General features: G+C 41.5%; 1 protein-coding gene across 21 annotated transcripts in view; it reads left to right on the forward strand.

Moving 5' to 3' along the window:
* Positions 1–25,900, forward strand: part of LOC113579187 (receptor tyrosine-protein kinase erbB-4) — a 165,432-nt gene that overhangs the window by 20,299 nt on the left and 119,233 nt on the right. For 5 of the 21 annotated variants that reach the window (XM_081700977.1, XM_081700988.1, XM_081700974.1 and 2 more), the window contains one exon: positions 21,507–21,556. The exons of 8 other annotated variants lie outside the window; for them this stretch is intronic. The gene's annotated coding sequence lies outside the window, so the exon portion shown is untranslated. Of the gene's footprint in view, positions 1–146; positions 438–1,084; positions 1,222–3,845; positions 4,111–21,506; positions 21,562–25,900 lie in introns of those variants that run through there. 8 more of the 21 variants (XM_081700975.1, XM_081700987.1, XM_081700971.1 and 5 more) reach the window with 5 other exon arrangements.

The raw sequence follows: 25,900 nt of genomic DNA on the forward strand, positions 1-25,900 counted from the left end.
ACAGGCACGTCTATCCTACTAACCCACCTTTCTATCTCTTTATTCTCACTCTCATACTCCCCCTCTCTCTCTTTCTGTTTGAATATCTCTCCCTGTCTCTCTCTGTCACTCTTTCTCTCTCTGTCTTTGTCTCTCACCTTCATCAGCCACCCCATATAGGGTTGGTTTTCCCCAAAACCCATTGCTAAGGTCAACACCATTACAAAGAGGGGTGGAGCTATTAAACAGATGGACAGCCTACCAGCCTGTAGCAGCGGGCGCAGGCTTTGCCTGACAAAGGAGAGGGAGGGATAGAAGAGTTTGCAGGACTGAGAGAGGACATCCTTTGGGATACAGCATGGGCCCTGGGAACATATTTGCATCATCTTTCTTCTGTTCCCGAGCCCTGCCAGACTCCATGATGGGCTCGCTGACATGAGGATTCATGCAGACCATGGGTGAGCATTGGGTGAGGTAGCCACAGCTTGACAAAAGTGAGCAAGATCAGTCAGGGTAGCAACTCCACTGCACATCATGTCCTGCAGGTATGGTGACAGCAGTTGACATCTGGGCATTAGGAGAAACCAGCTGCTGGAGATAATGGAGACTTATGGTGTAATTTGGGGGTGGTTCTACCTTTCAGTCTTCACTAGTACATGGTGTGTGTGTGTGTGTGTGTGTGTGTGTGTGTGTGTGTGTGTGTGTGTGTGTGTGTGTGTGTGTGTGTGTGTGTGTGTGTGTGTGTGTGTGTGTGTGTGTGTGTGTGTGTGTGTGTGTGTGTGTGTGGTTAGATTAAGGATGCACAAATATTGCAATATAATCACTGAGTTGTGAAATGTCTGATTTGTCTCACATTTTTCAACTTTACTTAATATTTTATAAGGATCAGTGAATCTAACCCAATTGGGCCTAGAGTATATGTTTTGTTATATGGCTTGCAGTGATCTGGCTTTAAACTCCTCCCTTAAATGTGAGACAGACCTTTGCTTTAAACCTCTTGGATAAAGTTTGTGGGTCTGTTCTGTAAAGATTGTGAAGCATCATGGCGTTTACCTTGTGTGGCACTTACAATCGGTTCTGAACTATTACTTTCTTTCTCTTTCAGTGATCTGTGAGGTGTCCGGTAGTGAAAGGAAACACGGCAGCATGGCAATGTATTGCTTGCTACAGAAAGCCCCCTCCCACCTTGTGCCTGACCGCTTATGACCCATTCCTACGGAAGTAGCAGGAAGCTCTGTCCATGTCAGTGGTCCTTGGATGTGTCGTATTGCATGGGCATTTATGATCTCTTTCTACCTCCTCTAAGGTTAATGACCAATCAGAGGAAGGTGCTGAGTCCTGCCCATCTTATCCACACTGAATGTTTATTAATGAGTCTTAATAAGTCTTAATGAACTGAAAACACAGCCCAGTGGAAGAGAAATCGATGCAAATAATTAAATTACTAAACACAAGGAAACCACTCCCCGACACCCACGACCCACCATCACACTGATATTATGGTTGGTTACTCATGCAAGTATTGATGCAAGATATGATAATTTTGGAAATATAGTGATTACTAAATGGAGGCTTTTTATGTTTATTTGAATAAATATTTCCATAAATATGTGCTCGGGATTCATCTCTAACACAGGATTTGATCTGAACTTACCAACCTAAGAGCACAAAAATTCTCCCCAAGCAATCAATCAAAATAGTACACTGACACAGAAAAGACATTAGAAAAGGATGTTCAAATTTGCTACAATATCTGACAGATTCCCTTTAAGAAATACATTACTGTCAGTGTAGTGTGTACTTATCTTTCAAAATTGTCATGAAAAATTCATTTGCCTCCACAACTCCACCTGTGTACAAAACAGTGGGAGTGTGTGACAGCAATCTGGACTTTTAATGGTGTCATTTTCAAGGTACGCCAAGCGCTCGTCTTCACGGCGCCAGGATCGGTTTGTTTGTTGTACTTGAAAGACTGAAAGACTGGCAAAAACAGGAGAAAAGGAGAACACCAAGTTCTTATCTCTCTCTCTCTCTCTCTCTCTCTCTCTCTATATATATATATATATATATATATATATATATACATATATATATATATATATATATATATATATATGTATGTATGTATGTATGTATGTATGTATGTATGTATGTATGTATGTATTTATTTATTTATTTATTTATTTATTTATTTATTTTTTAAGCTCTATCTTGACTGTACCTCTCTCACTGACCACACCTTATCTCTCACTCTCTTTCTCTGTATGTCTCTCTCTGTTTGTCTGTCTGTCTGTCTGGCTCTGGAGGACATGCCACTGCTCAAACCTGCCAGCCTAGAAGCGTGTGCCCTCATTTATAAATGGAGATGGGGGGAGGGGGCATGGTTAATTGCATATTCCTCCGGAGGACTCACTACAGAGAATGCTGGCGTTATCAGCTGCATAGTTCCTGAGTTCACATCTTGTGTATCAGCAAGCAGTATGCCCACCCATCTATCCCATTTTCAGTGGGATAGATAGGCAGTCGTTAATCCGTAAGGGATAATCTCACCATCCCTTGATGTACAGTTGGCAATGTCCTTTCAGAAAGGTTTCGGTGGTCTCAGTGATGCACAAGATGAAAGCAGCACATTATGGACCTTTATTCTGGAAAAATAACGCATGACTTTCTTCCTGTGGTGAGGCTGTATTCACCCACTCCTCTTCTGACACTCTTTAGACTCCAGGCAACCATGTCTCTGTTTAATGTCACAACAAGTTGAGCAACTGAACCCTAACAACCCCCCCCCCATACTCCTTAACTATGGCACCCTGTTATTTTTGGAGGCACTTGAACTATTTATCCCACTTCTATTACTGTACTTAAGGGGTATTTTGATGGGCAGAGCTTGAGGGTATTTTGGGCATCATTTCTGGCATGTGCGGTATGCTCTAATCCTCTTTGTCATTGCACTTCAGTGAGTTCTTTTGAGTTCAGCCAGGGAAGTTTGCAAAAATAAAACACAGCTGAGCTTTATATATTATTGTACTTCTTTAAGTGCCACAACTACAGATTAGGCACTCACAAAAATACATATCTAAAAACATTCCCTTTGTGTATGTATTTTAGAAAAAGATAATTGCTTACTAAACTAAACAATACATTCGTTGACAAGTATGCTATTATTTGATTTTACAGGTAACGGTAATTTAATCTGAAATTCATGTCGTATTTAGGTTTTTGTTTATTTGGATGATTTCCTAAACACAATCTCCCTAAATTTGGTTTCACTTTTAGTCTTACTCCTTCAATTGCCTGAATAAAAAAGTAATAAGGTAATAAATGTAAAGTAATAAAACTTTACTTTGCAGGTCTAAATACAGGTGCCCATATGCACATTGCAGATGCGCTTGATCCTTGAGGCCATAACGCTGTTAAAACTGTTAGCCTCCCCACCCTCCCAGTCTGCTTTCACTGGGCACCTGCTGGAAAGCCGTTGGGTCATCTCAGTGAAAATCTCACTGAGGTAAGTGTGGGATGCGGTGCTAAAATCTTGGCTCGATTTTTTTTGCAACCCCTCCCAACTATGTCAGTTCCATTATATTGGCTGATCCTTGTAAAGCTGTTCCATAGGCAGCAAGTTAACACCATTGATATTAATTACACTCTACCCAGGCAATCTAGCAGGTAAATCGAAATTGAAAAATAATAATAATACTATAATGGCATGTGGTAATAATGTTTGCCTGAACAGTGTACAGTGCCTCAGCAGTCACTTTTTTACAGCTACCAGTCATAATGAAGAAGAATGGTGTGACATTCTGCTGGAGATAAGACAGGTTGCTACTGCTTTCTGAGTTGTTTAGTTATGACAGACATTAAAGCACGACCCAGAGTGTTTTCACGTGCCCTGTTTGAAGGAGCTCTTCTTCCAATAACACTAAAAGCTAACAGTGGATGAACAACCTAACAGAGACAAATTAGCATGATCTTGAAATCTCAATAAATCTGTGCTAGCACACTGATAAGACCATTAACATATTTCTTAGCTCATTATTATTATTCATTTGCATATTTCTCAAAGGTCCATGAATTTCATGTAGCAGCTGAAGGAACTAAAATACGAGTGATAAAAGTGGAAGACATAGCTGAGTAAGTGAGCAACAGTTGTAGACTCATTGCTTTTATACCCTCTGTGCAGTCAGAAATGTTCATACCAGCAAACAAATAATGCCGTCATCACTCCACAAATTCTCTTTTTCTTCTAAGACAGGAATGGACTCTTTCTCTCTTTACTTTTACTCTGGAACTATAAAATGTGCAGGAGAGGATTGTTTGGTATTACATGGGCCGCTGGCTTGCGTTGGCTTGAGGTTTGTTCTACACCTTGGAGGTTGGTTGCTGTGCTGAGGAGGTTATCATGACACATATAGATGGGGTGAGAATGTGGGGGCCTTTATGGCCCTATTCAGCAGTACATTCTGTTTACACAGTAGCATTGTGGCCAATTGACAGTCATGCCGATATGAAAACAGGGCAGGCTTTGTCATCAAAAGTATTCTAAACTGCCACCAGTTTAACAGATGCAGACATAATTAATCTATGTTGGCAAAATACACTTTTTAACATAGTAGCCAAATCTATTTAAACTCATTAAATCTTAGTGAAGACTTGCTCTAACAAATTATCGAGTTTACTGACAAGGTAAGTTGGCTACTTGGCTGTGTCTTTATAGGTACTAGTAAAAATAGTGCTCTTCTGAGGCAGTTTTCCTGATGCCAGCATGCTTGTTGTGTTATTATTTATTTTGGCCCAAAGTGCTGAACACTTTTACGTTACCTTCGCAGTGAATATTTCCCAACCCCTCCTGTCAAGCAAGTGGCATGGGCTTATGACATCACACCGACCCATTAAGCAGAAGGCATGGCCCGTGTCCAGGAGACACAGCTCTGACACTCAGTGTTAAAGATGTCTCCCCTTTCTCTTCAGGCTGTCACCTTCTGTCCCTGTCCCAGAGCCTCCGGCCGCAGGAGCTCAGGGCGACATGGTAATTTAGTGCTGTCTGTCAAGAGGTGGATGTCTCCTCCTCCTCTTCCTCTCCCTCACTATGCCTCCTGTCTTCTCCTTTCCTCATCCAACACTTAATTACACTCTTCGGGACTTTGGGATGTAGGTGCCGACACCATGACCCAATCCAATAGACAGGTTAAGGGCAGAAGTCTTTAATATCGTGTAGGTGCTTGCGGGCTGGACTTCTTGAACTCCCATTCAGAGAGAGCTGGAAGGGATGAGATCCCATATTGCTTTATGGTGCACTACAATACGGCTAGGCTGTTGTAATTCTACCTGGCACCATGCAAAAATGGCACATCCATTATTACATTGACCCAAATAACTTTCTATACTGCGGTGTCAAGCAGTTTCAAAAATGACGAGCTCTATTGTTTTATTTTACACTGCTCTGGGTGAAGATGTCATGAATTTTAATGAGGACTGTAAGAAAATGTCCTTCTTAATCACAGGTCATGCAGCAATGTCAGTGATACAGATAATCACGGTTATTTGACCATTTCATCATTCTTAACGAATATGAAATATGAAACCATGTTAGGTTTTTTGAACATGATGAAAATAATTCATGTTTACATATTACTGATTTTGTTTTCTTATCAACTGATGTTTTGTTTCTGTTAGTATATGTGGTGAAAGTCTTATCAAACACTCTTTGGTAACCTGCTGAGTTCAGCTCTTGCAGCATCTTATTTTTATTTTATTTCTTTCTTTCATCTTTATTTTTCCATACACTTCTTGCTTTTCTGTCTCTCGTGCATGGCCATGCATGGCTAGCTTCAGCCGCCATATGGGCAGCGTCACATTCCAGATGTTGCTGTGCACTCTGCGTCTTCAGCCGGTGTTCCGGCTCTGGCGTTTTGACACATAACTCCTCAGGCACTTTTCCCCCTGCCTGGACCCACTCCGCTTGGCCCTAATGAGTCAGAAGGCCCTTGTTTGGCCCTGGTATCTCCCACAGATAAGTGCCATCCAAAGGCCAGGGTTACCATAGGTTTAAATGAGGCTCTGGCAGTAGAATTTGTCAGTGAGGGCTGAGTCTATCAGAGGGGGAAGGGCATAATAGACATGGACCGAGATACCGTCTCAATCTTTCCATCTGTCATCCATCTCCCTCTCGCACTGTCTCTCTAATGCCTGAAAAGGCTAATTTGTGGATTTTGAAATCCAGGAAACAGTGGCAGGTAAAAGTCAGGTATAGTATGAAAAGGGCAAGGCCATCAGACTTGAGTCATTTGAAGGTAATCATCTAAGAGCCAAAAGATCAGAGAGAGTGCATTTGAATGTGTGTGTCTGCTTGAGTGAGAAAGAGAGTGAGAGAGAAAGAAAGAGAGAGAGAATGAAGGACACCAAAGAGGAGATATAGTTTTCATGATTCCCAATGAATGACTAAGGCAAGACCATATATGTTTGTTCTTTGTTATTTACAGATTTTAGTACTTGGGGTTGTACTTCATGGTAAAAGTGAGGAAGATAGAGAGAGGGAATAAAAGGCTGTTTGTCTGAGTCCAAACTTGAATTCCCATAAGAGTCGCAGGGAAAATGGCACCCATTACACATACTTGAAAGATGTGTGTGTGTGTGTGTGTGTGTGTGTGTGAGAGAGAGAGAGAGAGAGAGAGAGAGAGAGAGAGAGAACACCTCTTGGACCAAGCAATGGGCAACCTCTTCCATTCGTTCAGTGGGAGCGTGTCTGATTTCGCTCTCCCAGAATTCTGCCCTGCAGCTCCCTTTGAGGTATCCCGGAGGTGTCTGATCTCAGCACGGCTATTTTCCGCCTGCAAGCCCAAAACTCCTTCACTTTCAGCAGTCATTTGCCTTGTTCGCAGTTTGTCTGGGTTGTTTGTGCTATTTCAGAGGACAGACATTTTCACTCTTTCTTTATCTTTGTGTCTCTCTCTCTCTCTCTCTCTCTCTCTCTCTCTCTCTCTATCTATCTGTCTAATAATTGCTTTCTCCCCCCACTGCTTCCATCTCTCCTTCTTTTTGTTACACCCTTTTGCTTTTGCTCAGTCTGCTTTGCTTAATTTTCTTAAGTGCCCTGGCACTTATTGTTCTGAAGTTTCAGCCTTCAGCATAGAAACTTAAGTAGCTCTGTCCTAGACTGAGGCGCTGAGAGTCTGCTCAGACTAGACCACCCCCCACCCCACCCCCCAAAGAAATTATGGGAGCAGCACTCAGGAATGACTATAGCAGGTGACAGATGTGGGGTTGACCTGCTGCGACAGATGCGAGCTGGCGGGGTAAAACTTGGTAGGTACTGCAAAATACAGACATTGTTTGGATACACCATGCAAAGAACATGAAGAGAAGGGAGAAGAGAAAAGGGGGGAGAAGAGGAGAGAGAGGAGAGGAGAAAAGGGAGAGGAGAGGAAGGGAGAAAAAGAGGAGGTAGATAAAGAGCGTAGGAGGGAGAGGAGTGGAATGAATGACATCCAGTATGAAGATGAATCAGAGTTAGACATGGCTGGTGATGACAGCTCTGGTCTTGGCAACGTCTAAAGGCAAACCCCCATATTAAGGATGACGGCTGGATGCATTTGTGTGTTATGGTGACAGGCACGTTCCAAACACGCTGTAAACAGTTCTTTCGACCAGCAGCCTCACTCTCTCTGTGTAGAAGAATGTTGGAAGGAATAAATCTGTGGCTTCTGTGTGTTGTGTGGTAAATCCCTTGGTCTTTTCATGTGCTTAATATTGTCGCACAAACTTAGCTTTACCTTTAATAAAGGGTTAGTGTGGACCTGCTGAAGGTTAATGGGGGCCATGTCTGTGTGACCGCAAGGAGGACGCTTAATGAGAGAGGAGCTGGTCATGACTGACTGTCGGGAAGAGGTCTGTAGTTCACGGTCAGATATTTTTGGTCCATGCAAGCCCACACCTGCTGGTACTCATCGGGTACAGGACCCAAGTACACTTACTATGCAGGACAGGCAGAGATAGAGGGAGACATAGAGAGAAAGGGGAGATTACTATTCACATTTTCTCTCAAGCTGTTTGGAGACTCGAGCAACTGTTCTTCTCTCGCTTCAGTATTACTTGTTTACACTATGCTAGTTAAACCCCAAAGTGAGCAATCAAAAGCTGCGCATGATCAATGTCTTTTCTGAAAGACATGTTCCCAAAATCCCCTACACAGCCTCCAAGAAAAGCTGCACCCGTTCATTTCGAGCCCACTTAATGAAAGCCATTGCTTTTGCTGCTTGGGGGTTTGCTGCATCAGACGCTTTATCATCCAATTCCGCAGCAGGTGACAGAGAATCTGTGTTCGTCATTCGACCCTGAAAGCATTCAGGCCGCGACCGGGGGGTGGCGACATCGGGGAGAACATTGACCTCCAGCAGCGGAGAGCAAAAACAAACAATAAATGCAATCTATTCAAGGTCACGACCTGGGAGCACCTACCGCGGTAATCCTGCTTACTGGCCAGTCGCGGTCATTGTGGTTGGACACAAGCAGCGGACCTGGTGCACAGAATGCCCTCCACAGAGATTAAGTCTGCACATAGAGGATCAGCTAAGGTTCAAATCATAATTAAGGGGAAAGTTCTCCCTAAATGTTACATATTTACTTACTTCAAAAACCAATTTAATCTGTTGCTTGCTTTAAAAACCAACTTCAAACTGTTGGGTAAGACAGGGATGGGAGTGCATACTGCTTTCAATAAATACAGAGGACCAGATCAAATTAGTCCAAAGTTTGTTTTCATGCATCAATAACAAATGGAACTATGTTGCTGTCAGAAGGCAAAATTCTTAGTGCTTTTAAGTTCAGAACAAATAAATTGGGCACACAATATTCTTTAGGCTGTTTCTTTCTCCTGTTTCTCTTTAAACAATTCCTCTGTTATATCCATTGAATTAAAAGAAGGGTCTCTTTTTGCCTCTCTCACTTCCTCACCCACTCTTTCTTCCTTCCCTCACTCTTCTCCCTCTCTTTGTGTCTTGTCTCTCTCCCTCTCCCTACTCTCTGTTCCTTTTGTTTTTAAAGTCTCATTGGCCGTGAGGTCACCCCAGCTGCTGCTCCCTCCCTTGCTGGATGCTAACGGCATAACTCTGGTGTTAAAAGCAACCAGGCACTCTGGGAATGCAGCCCAGGGCAGGAGAGGCGAAGTAGTGTTTATGGGAATGCAGCCAGGTCAGAGGAGGCGAGGCAGTGGCCATGGAGCGATATTAATAGAGGAGTCAGTGTGGATAGAGAGATAAAAGGATCTCTCGCAAGTTGGTTACAAATGTGTTTGACCACGTCATGAGCACCTACAGCAGTCCACCAAATATCACCTTCTCTGTGTATTATATATTTAATGGCAAAGAAGCTTATCTAGACAGCTTTGTCAGTTGATTTTTTTAAATTATTTATATTGCATTTGTGTTCCAGAAATTAGTAATAAGTTGTTTGTTAGTTGTAAGGTAGTTGTAAATTGTCCTGTGTGATTTAAAGCTTGCTTGTATATTGTTTTCTTTCTGCTTATCCTGAGATGTAAACTGCCAGTCTAACAGTGTGATGGCTAGCACCCTTCCAAGGCAACTCAAATGGCTGTGAAGGTGTAGGAAAGTTGCCTGATTAAGAGTACATGAATGTGCATATGTGCGTATGTGTGTGTGTGTGTGTGTGTGTGTGTGTGTGTGTGTGTGTGTGTGTGTTCGTGCATTCATGCATGTGTCCGTGAGCGTGCATATTTGAGTAAATAGTTGCTGTGAGAGGGAGGTGGCGAGGGACCAAAACAAGCTAGTGCTGTAGATAGCCAGTGTCCGGCAACATCTGCCATCAGAGTGGCAGAGTGGCAGCCACCCCAGTTATGAAGATCCCCTCATGTTCCTTCTGTGTCGCATTTTATATTTACAGCAGCATGGAGCAAATATTATTTGTTGAAATTGCTTTTCTGTCTCTCTCCTGAATGGGAATATGTGCATCTTCTGATGGTCAAAATCAATGACTGATGGCTTCAGCCGCAACTGCAGGCCTTTCCATACTGACCTCTCCATTAGCTAGAAAACCAGCCCTGTCTCATCCCCGACTCTTGCATTCACAATGTTGAACCAGCTTAACCTCCTCATATGACTCAGAAGAAAATAAAACAGCTTTTGTGATGCCTGTCTCCATCAGAAGATTTAGGTGGAGTTAAACTGAAAGAGAAGTTGGCCATTTCTTTATAGGCAAGCTTTAGTAATCTGTCATGGTCAAGGCCAAATTGATGAACATCTAAAGTCAATTTCAACTTTTACAAATGTGTAAAAGTGGAAGTTTCTTCTACAGTAATAAGATCCATGACTGACATTTTGCACTAGGCTATATGTGACTGAGCTACCGGATAAGTGTTAAGGTGAAGTGCCCTTTCTCTTTAGTACTGAGAAAAGTAGATAAGCGACAATCCTTTTCCTTAGCTTGGCTTTGTAGGCTCAAAAAAAAAGAAAATCCCCTTAGATCCAGTGACAGCAGTGCAGGGCAGTCATTTTTCAAAGAGAGATGAGGATGTATAACCTTCTAACTTGGCAAAAGTTGTTGGAAGAAGGGGAGCTCTTTGTTAAAACCACTATCTCCCCAAACTGTTGTTTGGGTTTAGAAGAGCATAATTCTGTTTTGCCACTTCTTGACAGCTGTCTACTGGGTATGGCTGAAAATTCTGTATCATTCCAGACAGAAAAATAAGCTGTTGTTCAATCAGTTCTCTTAAGAAAATGTTTGTTTTTTTAAAATATCTCTTAGACACACACCTATAAAAAAAATTGCAGTATTAGTTCCTTCAGTGTCACAAGCCCCCTCATTACGCTAATGCCTTATGCTTTTCTTTCAGCTATCTTAAATTTCTGCTTAGAAACTCAGTTGGGTAAAATTATAGTGCCTAAATTTTAGCCTTGGGGCACCCTCCTTGCTGTGTTCTCCCTGTTCTAACAAATCTTGCTCCTCTGAATCATGTGGAGAATGTTAACAGTGCCATGCTGTGACCCTGCTGGATGTTGGAGCTCCTTGCTGGCTGACATCGTGTAAGCATCATTGACTACAGTGATGGTTATTGACTGATCAGATGATACTGTGTAATGAGCTCCTTCAGCACTATTGAAGAGGGGCTGAACCCTGCCGGATGGATGTGCCCTCTGGGACTGCAGGAAATATGACTGTCCTGCACATATTCTGCAGATTTATTTACACACCTTAAAGGCTGCCAGCCGCAGCAGTAAATTCTTTTACGAGTACCCGTTCGGCAGAAGCTCCTCGTAACTGACGCTCAGTCCATCAAATCTGCATTCTGCATGTTGAGTGGTGATTTAGAGGCCTAATTAGAGTTCATAATTGGGCTCATTACTCAGGGTTTTACTGATGGGTGTCTGTGGAGTTCTCCAAAAGTACTTTGTGGTATTCCAGTCCACGAAGATACATTTCAGCTATTGGTCCGCGTTTCCCCTTTTTGTTCCCGATGAGCTGCGGGTCTGAAAAGAGTTATCCTGGATGTACTGAGTTATCTTGGATGTACTGGCCTGATTCAGGCCAAAGATAAGATTTCATGAAAATTAATGTTCAGCTCTGCACCATAGATCAGGGTGTAAGCTATGATGCAGGTTAGTGCATCTGCTTCTAGCCAGTGCTGGTCGTGTGCAACATTTTGTTCCAAGTACAGGTTTTCTAATACATCTGAAAAATAAACACTCCTAGATTGAACTGTAAGAGTCTCTGTGCACCATATCCTCATTACACTATTCGTGGCCTCACTGATGAACAGAACTATGTGTGATGACAGAAATATTTGAGTTCATAAAGACATCTCAAAGACCCATTCAGTGACCTCACGTGTTCATATTTGGCTTCTCAGGGCTTTTACCCTTTATCAGTATGCAACAAGAGAACATGTTTCTAAACTACTGCACAGGCCATAAGTAATTGGATAGTAATTGGACATTTTCTCTTTTGTGTTCGATTTGGCTCTATACAACGCATTAGACATGAAATGAAAGTGATTGAAGTGCGGATTGGCAGCTTTAGCAGACTGGAATCACATTTATAGGCCCTCATTTGAGGGAACTAAAAGTTTCGAGATATAATTGAGCTATAAATATACTCACATAATACTGTAAAGAGAAAGCAAAGCATAAAATTGCTCAGAAATGTATATTCAAACAAACAGTCAGATTTAATACTTATTCACAGATCCTTTGCGGTCAGTGTGCACAGTATCTTCCCTGTCGATACTGCTGCAGCACTGTAATGTAACCATTTTCATTTCCTGCTTGATTCTTTTCTGTTTATTTGTCTCCGGTCTTGTGTCCGGCCTCCAGTCCAGGTGAAATTAATACTCAGTAGGATTTATGAGATCAACTTGGACAATCTAAAACTGCCATATTCAGCCTTGAAAACTGATATAGTTGTTTAGTACTAGGTGTCCACTCACTGGCCTGCAACAAATGCTGGAAAACTGGACATCTAGCAGTAACTCCAGACATTTTGTAAGCTCTTGTGCACATATACCAATGATACAACAACACACAGCTGGACAATACTGAACACTGAGCAACATAGAAGGGTGACTGTGTATTAAAGAGATAAACTGCTGATAGAGCTGACCAATATAAATGTAAATATCTTAGAGTTTTTGAACGCTAAACTTATACTCAGTGGACAGTAGTAGCTCAGTGGTTAAGGTACTCGACTAGTGAACAGAAAGTTGACAGTTTAAGCCCCACTGCTGCCCTGTTTCCACTGTTGGGCCCCTGAGCAAGACCCTTAACTGTCAATTGCTCAAACTGTACTCAGTCATAATTGTAAGTCGCTTTTGGTAAAAGTGTCAGGTACTCATCACTTAAGTTTAAAACGCAGTGTGGTGGAGTGCCAAGGTAAAATCTAAATAAATGAGTGAAGTCCAATATATAATCACTTTAAACTCTGACAGAAATATAAAGGAAAGCTTTCAAAATGGCTATGAATGCCGATGAAAGGCTAAGCCATTTAGGGCCGATACAGTAGGCCAAATTCCCAGGGCTGGGTTCAACTGCAGTGGCCAGTGGTATTATTTTATGGTCTGTTGCCTTCAGTTGGATGAATGAGGGTGACACTGAAGTCAACAGCTGGTAAAACTCCCTGCCAGGTTTCTGAAATACAGCTGTTCCCTTCAAACACATATTAATCTTGTAATATACTATATACTACATGGTATATCTATATAAAGTCATTGCTTTTATGTTCCTCCATCATTCAAGTTTAGGAAATTAAATTCAAAACCCATCAGCTTCATGATGGTCATGTGTATTAATTAGCTTTAAAGTCTCATAAGTGTCTCACTCTGTTAGGAGCTAACAAGATTTCTGTTTCCATAATTTAATATGATTTAATATTTAAAATTAAATAAATGTAATATTTAGATTTAATATGATAGTGAAGTCAACAGTGTGTGTGCGTGTGTGTGTGTGTGTGTGTGTGTGTGTGTTTGTGTGTGTGCGTGCACATGTGTGATTAACAAGGATTCCCCATGGAGCCAGATCATTTTGTATTATTGTCATCATAAGAAAGCTTTTCATGAATACATGTCAAAAGTTGAGCAGTGCTTGAACGGCTTGGCCATTTTCACACCTCTGCCAGGCATTGCCACGAAAGCTAGTTGGACCCACTTTCTCTTCTTAACATACAACTGCAAAATAAACCCATCCAGAACCCCACAGATTCTTAAAATAGTTCTCTGTTTGGCCCGAATAAATTATTCAATTTCATTTTTTTTCTCCTTACTTAAAGACTTTAGCTCCGGAAGAGATTTATGAGGCATTGATGAATAATTTAAACATTTTCAAAGCCTCGTGGATGTGCCAACTGGACTAGAGCAGCAGAGAGAGTATAGGGATGGTGGTCCTGAGGCTGATACAGCCCACAAGAAACACCACAAGTCTTGCTGAGATGTGATATACTAGCCAGAACTGCAGGTTTCCACTGGGAACATGCACACACTTTATCTTCAAACTCCTAACAAAATATATCCTCTCTTGTGTATTTGATGATACAACAGCAGAAAGTGATTGTTTCTTTTCCAAAATCTGCTCTTTTTAAGCAGCAGAACACACGGCCCTTCATTTTTTGCTTACAATCACTAAAGTGTTTGCCAAAACTACTACCCATCATGAGCGCAAATTAGTCAAAAGAATAACTGACATTGCCAAAACCATTCAGCATCCTTTGAAGTGAGAGCTTAGCTAATCAGCTGCAGTTAAGCTCTGTGTGTCTGACCATCTGAAATTCCTCCTCCAGTCAAATGCCACTAAGCGCCCACTTTCATTTGTTGGCACCCTAGTAGCTCTTTAGTGACAGGCCTCCCACAATTTGCCAGCCCCATCTCACCTATAGTCTGCCCAATACACTGCTATTTTGAGAGTGTGGATGCATGTGAAAAAGTGGCTGGGGTGTGGCGTGGCGTGCCATTGCCTTACATGACCCACAGCAGTGTGGAAGCATAGGTCTGAACATGCCCTCAAACTTCATACATACAGCTGACCATGTCAGTATGTGTACATAGAACAAAAGACAGATAGATTATTATGTAGATGGAAAGATACTAAGGAATATAATACTATATGCATAGAAAATATGGTACCACATTAGAATCTGTCTAGATAGATAGATAGATAGATAGATAGATAGATAGATAGATAGATAGATAGATAGATAGATAGATAGATAGATAGATAGATAGACAGATAGACAGACAGACAGACATAGGAAATCGGTAATAGGTAATATCCTACTACAAGTAGTCTGACATACACCAGGTATATACTAAAGTATACATCAGTGTTTCACATTGTACTCAAATTACTTTACAAGCATTAGCTTACAAACAAGGTGCAATGGTTTAGCAGACACAGGCAGAGATATGAAATGCATAATTACTTAGTACTTAATCCTGTCTGCAATCCTTTTTTATCATAGAGTAAGAGAAGTGAGTATAACAGCTAGTGGTGACTTGGAGTTGTTAGTCGCAGATATTTAGAAATCACACTGAAATGCAATTTTATAGGTCTGTGTAGACCTGTTACTGGCATCTCTCACCATGGGGAATTTAATCACTGAATATTCTACACTATTAGCTGCAAATGCTGTGTGGAAAGTAGATGTGGTTTTCTGACATTCCTCAAGTTTCCAATGTTCCTATATAGAAAGCAGCAAGGATACGTAACCTATCAGAGCTTTACATGGAAATCATTAGTGAATCCAGAGCATAGACCAAACACTCAACATCACAAATGAAACCTAAGGAATGTGTTTCCTGCAAATGGCAGTCTTTCCATTTTTTTTTCTTGACACTCTGTGAATGAATTTAAATAGTGACATTTAAATCGGGTTAGCATTAGCAAATGGTGCAGCTAAATTTAGCAAGCTCACCAAGTAACTCAACTAATTTCCTATGCATTGTTCCTGGGTTCTGTGCCATCTCTGCTCAGAGAATCAAACTGGAGCGAACAGCAGTCTTGCTGTAAATGTTACAGCACAATTTAGTCACCTTTTAGTAGGATTGGCACAGAAGGCAGTTAACATCTGATTGTGTTTTGCACAATGCAAACCCCAAAAATAGCAAATAAGGATCATTGGCTCATGGGTATCAGTTACATTAGTTACATTAATTGTTAGCTACATTATCTTAACTTGATTGCCTTTGTCTGTGTGTATGTGTGTGTTTCTGTACCCTGGTGTTTATATGCTGTGTCCTGTGGTTTATAGGCTGAGCCCTGGTGTGCAATCATGCTAACTGCTCTGTAGTAGTTTTCTTCAATTGTTAATCACACTAGCATTTTTAAATAAGCTCCTCTTTGCGCAAAATTACTTTAGTGACTGTATTAGCTTAACAGGGGTTTATGAAAGCACACGGCTTTCTTCATTAAATGCTGCACCTCATTCTGTTCGCTTATAGACTTATAACATGCTCTTGTTTAAAACTGAATTTAAAGATAATGTTCAAATAATTATGGAGAAAGAGAAGAACAGTGAGGGTATTGGTGGACTTTGCTGGGGGTTAAACAGGAGCTAAACAGAGGTCCAGGCCATGCTTATCTACCCAACTGTATAATGACTCTCTAATGGTTTGTAATGGCTTGTTAATTCGGCTTTGCTCGAACACCTGTTTGGGTTGACAGCAACCGCTGAAAGCTTTATCACCGGCTCAAATCTGATTGAGACACTGAAGGGAGAAATATAAAGAGATGATGTTTCAATTATGTCGTTCTGCATTTTTCATGGTGAGGGAGTGAATCTAAAATGTTTTTACTGTTTAAAAAAATAAAAAATAAAAATAGAGTATTTTATGACCAGAAGGGTTACCTCATGTTTCAGGCATGTTTAGTTTGGTACAGTTCAGGTTAAAACAGGGATAAGATCCTTTGGCTAATTTCTTAGTTCCTGCCTGAACCTTTGTAGATCAGTCACAGAGATAAAAAGGTCAGGTTTTTGAATAATGATACCACTGCAGGAAACAGTTTCATAATGATGAATCTATAATACTCTCATACTCTCTTGTCTTAGCAATGCAGCGTAAAAAATGCTGTCTTTTCTCTTTATTTATATGTGTAATCACAGTGAGATTTATGTATAAAATTTAATTAAATAAAACTTGGAGCTGGTCATCTACACTGTAACTCCAGCAGTCAGTGGGTCAGTCCGAAACCGAATCACCACATCACGTACATATTGGGGTTTTGCATAAGTATAGCATCCATGGTCAGTTGTGCCTGACACGTTTCACCATTTTTGAAAAGAGAAATTTTAACAAGAAAGAGTAATTGGTACAAGACCAAGTCGATAGCCGTAGTGAGCAGATAAGTCAGTCAGAACGTTTACCAGTGTCAGCTTTGGAAACAAGACGGCAAGTCCAAGTGCCTGTTCATTATGCTTAGAGAACTGTTGAATGCCAGGTGATGATTTCCCAGTAGTCAGGTACAAAGTCCTGTTTTTTTCCCTTTTCTCTGTGTGTGTGTGTGTGTGTGTGTGTGTGTGTGTGTGTGTGTGTGTGTAGAGAATCTCTAAATACTTGTTTACATTGCCTGAAGGTGTGTATTTCTGTGTTCTGGTTTACATTCTTGGCCATCTGTGTTTATACATTGATTTTATGTATGTGTGTGTACGCAACTATAATTTTGCTCTTATGCTGTGTGTGAATGTTTATTGTCAAGGTCTTTCCTGAAAACACTCTCACACACACACACACACACACACACACACACACACACACACACACACACACAAACAAACAAACAAGTTGAATTGAGTGTGTGATATTCAGTTTTGTTTTGGTTTTTGATTTTACAAATGCCTGCTCCTCTGCTGTCTGCAAGCCACAAAAAAACCTCTGAAGGACCCTGGAAAAGCTTTAAGCTTCGAGCTAGCATACTGGCGAGTGATGCCCAATTCTCCTTTAAGCCTGTGTGTGTCTGGGTTTAGGACCAAGTGCTCCCTCCTCGGTAATAAATGCACTCCTGCTGTAGCTACATTGGCTGCAGTGACATCACTGAGGGACACTGGAATTATTTAGACGTTGGTGGATTTTTCTACACATGTATTAAATCTAATTTTACACTAAACAGTTGTCAGTTGAATTTACCCATGACAGCAATAGTGTACATGCTGTTTCAGTGGTCTGGGACAAATATTTGCAAAGTATTCAAACTCACACACTCAAGCCCAGTCCGACAGAAGTCAATTCAAGCCTGTTTTCTGCCTTCGCTTGCCTTTTTCCGACACTCTAATATTACACCGTGTGATTCGTTAAGAGAATGAACCACAGGAAATCGAAAGCAGCTGGCATTTAATAGTCTGTTTTAGTACTAAAACCTAAATTCACTGACCTGAAAATCCCCAGAAGCTACACGGAGCATAATGTAGAGGAGAAAGAAAGAAATCTTACAAAGCCCTCTTTTACACTTTCTTCTTAATTGAACATGGCCCTTATGTTAATAAAACCCCTCAGCCGCACGCTCAGAGAATACGACTCAAATTTCTTTTCTTACTTTTTGCTGATCACAGCTTGAACAATTACAATAATTCGGCAAGAGGGTGCACCACTGAGATCCATAGTAATTATGTTTGGAGGGCATTTCTTCATGTTCGAGACTAATCACGCTAGCCGGTGCCTCCACTCCATGGAGGCGGTATGGGGACAGGCAGCAGGAAATCCAGGGTTTCTTCTCTCATCCACTTTGTCCCCAATGGCCCAACACGTTTGTTCAGCTTTAGTTCCATTTGCTAATTCCTCCTCACTACGCATGGCAGGTAGCATGGTCTGGAAGTGACAGCACGAGCATGCTCTTTTAGCATGGGATTTGTGTCGCATTTTTTGAATAGCTTTTTCTCGCAATGCACGTAATGGTAAACCTGTTAGCTTTGTGAGGCATTGCCTTCTTTTTTCGTAAACCTCTGAGTCAAATGACAGAGGTCCTGGCGAGCTCTGTCCTGCTTTACTCTGAACCTCACGCCTGTTAAAGGATTGCATGTAACTGTGTATTTTCAGTGGGATGTTCCGTTAAGCCTGCTGCCAGTCACATTAACTCTGCCAGTTTAGTGCCATTAAGCCTGACCACTGGAAGTCACGCGGAACCTTGTAGCTGTGACAGAGACGTGCACCTCCAGCTCGTACCTGCATTCCTAGCAAAATGTCATGTTAAATTAACAAGTATTAAAACTTACTCACTGGCAGATGGCAAATTTTATGAACATCTATTGGCTTCAAATAGCAGACATGCGGTAGATGTTTACAAGGGGTGTGTCCTTTGGGAATTGGTGGCTATGTCAGTCTGCATATCCACACAGATATACATGTGGATTTTAATTTTTGTTTTCTATCTGAGATTGACATGCAGTGATCTACAGTTGTTCAGTTACAACACCGAGTGCATTAGGGTGCATGTGGATGTGTGTCAAATGTCCTTTCCTCTGTCCTGGCTGGCCTGCTTTAGAAATTGGCCAGTGGACAGTTCCATCATGGTCTGCTTTGGCAGCTGTGAGTCAGTGGCATTTACTTCCATAATTCCTCCATATGTCTGTGCTGGATCTCTAACGGTTTTTGGGCCAGATCTTAGTTGATGTCGCAATGTGGTAATTTGTTTGGGGAAGGCACTTAGAGTTTGTGTTGACTCTGTGAAGACGTGCGTGTTTCTGTGTGCGCCTGTGGGCATGTGTGTGTACGTGTGTGTTCCATCTTCAGTTTAACCACAGTAGCCAGTGTTGTTGTAACATATGAGGCCAAAAGGTCAATGAATACAAATCAGGGAGGTAATGGGTGGAACACATATACTTCAAGTCAAGGAGGTATGTAGTGGAAAAAATAACTAAGACAGGTGGGATGAATTTAACTAAAGGATGTGTATAACAAATAAAAATAACAAAATCATATACAAAAATGGGAATGTAACAGAATACAGTATATGACCAAACACAACAGAACAGACTAACCATATATGAAGACATAAACCAAAACCAAAATACAGCAAAAACACTGACCGAAAGGTAACAGGAAAAACCAATAGTAGGAACAACCGAGAACACATAAGCATAAACTATAGCTAACAGAACAGAAAGGCAAAAGACTAAATAAAGTAGTGGAAATAAGGAAAGCTAGACAGGACCACAAGTATACAGATGGAAATGAGAGGAACCAGGAAACAATGAGTAGGACCAGAAGAAACTAAATCAAAAGTAGAAGAGAAACCAGCCTGAATGAGAAAAACCCGACAGAGACAAACCAGGACCAAATGGAGAATAACACGACAAACAGGTAAATCCGAGGACAGAGTGATAGAGGGAAAATGACCAGTGAAGACAGAGATGAAACACAGGGTTTAAGTCAGGAGACTAACGAGGGCTAAATGAGGGACAGGTACAAGAAATAAACAGGAACAGGAAAGGAAACCATGGAAACGAAATGGGAACCTGCAAAACACGGAAGTGACAAGTGACCATGGAGACAGGGGATGGGAGTGTGACAGCTGATATATAAGAACAGGACACCAAACTTAAAACAAAGAAGACAGCTCGAGATTATTTTTTCTTTCTTTCTTTCTTTCTTTCTTTATTTTATTTATCTAAGTGTAATAGTAGCTTAGAGTTCCTTAACACCATAATTAAGTAAATGCACCGTTAGTTCACTGAAATAACAGTGAAGGAAGAGGTATCAGAATGCAGCTTGTGTAGAATATAAGAGACAATAAGGTATCTGGGCAAAATGAGAAGTGCTGTTTTATCTATAGAACCACAACATAACTTCTTAGTACAAATAAAATCTATGGTATCAACACAGGAACTAAAGTTTGTTGGGTGTTGTTCTTCTTCCTGTGATACTTTTGGCTGAAAAGCTCCAAAGTGAGAGCAAAGTAGTTCAGATGAGCATAATGGGAAAACAATAACAAGAACATCAACAAACGTAAAGACTGTTGCTGTGGTGATTGACTAAAATATAATATTCCACTCAAAACCATTTGGGAGCATTGAGAAATACTCCATATAAACTTTAAAACTTTTTCATGATTGTTCTTGCAAATAAACATCTGCATAGGGGAATCTGTGCATCTGCATCTGTGAAATAAGGTGTTGTTGTGCTTTAATTTATGCCATAGAATTGAATCGAAGCACAATTTCGAAAACCAAATGCAATGTAATTTTTGTTCTTCCTCTCACTCTCTGATACAACCGCATACCACCCCCCCCCCAACCCCCACCACACACACACATACACCCATACACACTCACAAACAGAAAGTCAACAGGATCGATGCAGGAGATACAGGAATGTTGTGCACAAATTTCACCAGCATTACAGAAGGCTCTTTTAGTAAATCGATACAGTTGCATTTACAGATCTGCTCTAAACTCCAAAAATATTATATCCCCCACCAACACACACAGACACACACACACACATGCACACACAAACATCCTTTGGAAAGCCTTGGTAGATGAGCCAAGGTCAGTGGTCTCCAAAGTCAGTGGCACTACGTGGTGATAGGAAAAGTTTGGGTATTTGGCATTGAGCTGACAACACAGTAGGTAAGAAGGCATGACTGTCAAACAATTAAATTATTACATAAAGGTCAGCACTCATATATTTGGTGCTAAAGATGTATTGTAGTCCAGGACACAGAAGCACCCCTGACCCAGTTCTACACTTATAGTTAAATATAGTACCATATAGTTAAAGAGACTGCAGCCCCTGGTTGAGGGCACTGGGTTTTTGAAAGTGAACTATGCTGGAGAAAAACAAGCATAGCAGTAATCAGAACAATGGCAAATGAGTTGTTTCCTACACAGCCTGTATTCACTGAACCTGCATCAAAATACCGTTCACATTCTGAACCCCATACAAACCTGTTTGGCAATTGATTAAAGAAAAAATTGGCACTGAATGGTTGTCCTACATTGTCCTACAGCTTCGGCATTCCGAATACTAAATGCATGTGGTGTTTGTCATTGGTTGAAATCGCATATCTAACATGCTTTTACCTTTTTTTCCCCTTTTTTTCTAGGTAATGTTGCCATTTCGTTCTTTCATCTTGTGCCAGTGGAGCAGGGGACGGTAAGGTGTGGATTCTTTCATCATCCACTTTAGTAGGCACAGGCATTGGGAGATGTGACCCATCAGCATTGTGGGACGTGCGAGCCATCCAATCACGCGGGTGCCTGGCTCTTGGGCATGCCCCCTGCTCCTGATATGCCTCACTTGGCTCATTAACACGCACATGTTATGAGTGGGTGTGTCCGAGGAAAACACTGGGAAACACCTTTCAAAAGGAATCTTCATAATGTGATGAGAATATAGTTTTCCTGCATGTTTCTTCCTTTATGTGTTTGTAATTTAATCATAATAATATTAACTTTGGTTGCTGCCTTTTTTTCTGTCTGTTGTTCTTCTACAGTCAAGTGACTATTGAAGACACTAAAACACAGCTTAAATGGAGGGAGAGTGTGTGTGTGTGTGTGTGTGTGTGTGTGTGTGTGTGTGTGTGTGTGTGTGTGTGTGTGTGTGTGTGTGTGTGTGTGTGTGTGTGTGTGTGTGTGTGTGTGTGTGTGTGTGTGTGTGCTTGAGCATGTCTGGTTTTGATCTCCCCTGACATGCTCTGGGCACACGGGTGTGGTGGGCTCTTTGAAGCAGCGAGATGCTGGTATTTGATAATGTCAATCTTCTGCTACACCACTTAACCCTGCAGCATGGCTAGCAAGGCCTGCCGGCCTGCAGCCGGGTGGGAGCTCAACATCCACCTTCAAAAGCTTCTCACTCATACGGTTCACCCACCATCTTTAAAAGCTTCTCACACATATGGTTCACTATCCGCCTTCGGAGGTTTTTCAATCATACGGTGATGACGGCTTCACTGCTTTCCACCCTTCCTTACCACAATTGGGCTTCCGAGCTCCAGACGGACTCTGCCCCAACTCAGGGAATGACTGGGAATCTATAAGCCAGTCCTGACAAGGCCGTTTGGAGCCGCTTTATTCAATATTTTACATTGCTATTTCTCATTCCAAATCCCATTCCATTTCTCTTCTGTTAATTCCATGCAAGAAATCACAACGAATCTTCAGCTCTTCACATGCACACAACAGACACACACAAACAACCCACACACACACACACACACACACACACACACACACATTCCCAGTGCCGCATTTTGAGTGTTTCTATTTCTTGGCCATAAGTTTGGAACCCAAAATTTATTTTATGCTGCAACATTAATTTATCATTTCTAATAAGTAAACCTGTTTATTTGCGTTCAAAGACGTTACAATAATAAGAGCTGTCATTTTTAATTCATGAATAATTTTGCATATTTAACCAAATTAGATTCCACATTAGATTAATTAATGTGTGTGCGTGGGGTGGGTGCCTCTAAAGCCTGTAATGTCTGTACTGCCTGTGACATGCTAAAAAAAGACATTAAAAAAAGATAAAGAAGTGAAAAGGTAAATATAAACATCTTGAATTCTCTGATATGCTTAACCTTCAGGAAGGACAATTTGTCTATAATCAAATGTGTGGGCTTCAACTCCCTGTCGCTTTGCAATGTGTGTTTCCCAGTCTGTTCATGCTAGATGATGACCTCCAGCTCTGGGAACAGATTACAACACTTATGTGACTCGTCTTAGTCAGTATTTTATACCCAAACTGTTCTACTCAGGAAACACTTTCCCTTCCTGTCCGGGTACTGATTGAGAGATACTCTTTCGCAAAGAAATAGCCACGGTCATCCGCTGCGATTGGCTAGTGGTAGCAGTTATGCAGTGTGTGCATTACTCAGGGGCCTTTGTCAAGCCTCTCTTTGACTGATTTTCCGCCTGGCACTTGACAAGCGCTCGAGCACTCGGCTGAGTAAATTACAGCGCATAGAGGCAATGGAGCACACCGTGGTCCATGCCAACAGGTATGAGGCAAGAGGCTCCTCCACAGGAGAAGTGCTTTAGTGCCCCCCAACACACACACACACACACACACACACACCCCACATCACAAATTAATTAGCGGATGAAATGCTAAACTGCTCTCCCTCTATCTCCTTCACTCTCTCTGCCTCTCATGCTATCAGACCCTCTCTTTCACTTGTTCTCCCATGCGTGCTTTCTCTCTCTCCCTCTTTCACACTGCCTCTTTCACACACACACACACACACACACACACACACACACACACACACACACACACACACACACACACCACATCACAAATTAATTAGCGGATGAAATGCTAAACTCCTCTCCCTCTATCTCCTTCGCTCTCTCTGCCTCTCATGCTATCAGACCCTCTCTTTTACTTGTTCTCCCATGCGTGCTTTCTCTCTCTCCCTCTTTCACACTGCCTCTTTCTCACACACACACACACACACACACACACACACACACACACACACACACACACATACAGACCCTTTCTCTCTCTCACTGGGTCTTACTCTCCTCTCTGTCTCTCTCCAGCTTGGTAGACTAATTATGAAAACATGTCGAGGGTGCCTGAGCGTACCTCATGGCTCTTCTGTTTTTCGACAGAGTGGTGAGCTGGATAAATACAGCCAGTGTATTGTTGCCTCAGGTCAGACATGGACCATAATGGAAATAAGCAATACAAGAACCTAAATACAAGCTAAAGGCTCCCAGTGCTAAGAAGATAAACATTAGGTTACTTTCATCTAAACACGTTCCCTGGCAGTGTTTCTTTCTCACTGTCCACTGACTCTGCAATTCAGTGTGAACATAACTGCCCATAAAGTTCCTTTAATTACATGAATTCGAACTGTGTGTGCTGTGTAAAATTATGTACCATTAGTGGTCTGATTGTAAAAAAAACCAAACAAACATATATATATATATATATATATATATATATATATATATATATATATATATATATATATATATATATATATATATATATTTTTTTTTTAAGAATATATATATATTCTTCAAATACCAAATAGCAATATTCTTCAAATACCAAATAATGGGAAATGCCCATTACATTTTCCATTCAAAAATGAGGTTAATATTTTGCCCCTATTGTGATTTGGTTTGAAGAACACAATTAAAGATTAACTGCAGGGATGGCAGTTTTATAGGGGGGTAGGTTTTTGTTCCCTTTTTAACTGGGGGAGATGGAATTCCTTTATACCCCCCACCCCCCAACCCCCAGTCCAGCCTTGTGTATCATGTATTCCATGTTGTAAAAAAAAAGTAGTCAAATGGTTCAGTACGCAACAGGCATCTCCTTCTCCAGTAGGTGAGGGGTGTCTGATGAGATTGTAGAGCTAGAACAAAGTGAGAGGCGTTTGGGACAGTAAGTGCTGAAGAGAATTTCTGCCGGCCTCTCAGCACACTCAGAGCAGAATGAGGGAGTATGTGATGGCTGTGGTGATTACCCCGATATCCCTGCTTTCTCAGTCTTTTCTTACTTTCTCTCGTTCAAAGTCTCGCTCACACACACACACACACGTGTAGCTTTAACCTGAAAGACACAGCGTTGTAGAGAGATAGAGTGAGAGAGAAAGAAAGGGAAGGAGAGAGAGAGGGAGAGAGAGAGATAGATAGAGAGAGAGAGAGAGAGAGAGAGAGAGAGAGAGAGAGAGAGAGAGAGGCTGACCCTATAAGAACAGTTCTGCACCCCAGTTTCAGTGATGCAATTAGAGGCAAGGCTGGAGCCAGGGCAGAGCAAATTAACTGCTCAATTGTTCGTCAGCTCAAAAGTTTATTCCTTTTAAACCTGAGATGAAATGAGCAAGCAACTAAGAGCTAAAGAACAAGCTGTGGGTATGAGGAAGTGCTGCGAAACAGAGCGCAGAGGAGACAAATTCTCTCCTACATCGCAATTCTTCTCCTCTGATGGATAAGTGTTCGTGTTCCGGCCTACAGGGCCGGAATTTCCGACGAGCTCACCCAGGACACCACGTCACCTCGTGCTTAGAGTAAACCTTTCAATGTTGCAGTTTGCATCCTGGACAAGCCACCTGCCAGGATGATAGTGTTGCAGCAACATGTAGTGTTTATTCCCTTTGCTTCTGCAGTTTCAACGTGTAAGAAGTTCGCTTTGTATCCGAGGGATATAAGTTATTCGAATCGGTCAGTAGTCATCTTTCAGCAAAGCACTATCTGAGATTTCAGTCTGTTGTGTAAAGGAAACAAAACAAGCAGGCAAATTCATCACTACCTGATAGAGAATATTGTTGGTTAATGATCAAGATGCAGGCTCCCTTTAGTGGCCAGCTGTGAAATAGGCTTGTGTGTGCTTAGCCTCAATAAGGAGAAAACAAAGGAGGGCGCTTCTAATGCTTCTAATTCACACAGGCACTACTGCTTTAATTTTCATAGTTAAAAAAAATAAGTAAAATGGACGAATGGGTGAGTGAGGGAATGGATGGATGGTTAGGTGAATGGA

Source organism: Electrophorus electricus, chromosome 18, assembly GCF_041902795.1.
Source record: "Electrophorus electricus isolate QZ-2024a chromosome 18, ASM4190279v1, whole genome shotgun sequence".
Classification (NCBI taxonomy): Eukaryota; Metazoa; Chordata; class Actinopteri; order Gymnotiformes; family Gymnotidae; genus Electrophorus; species Electrophorus electricus.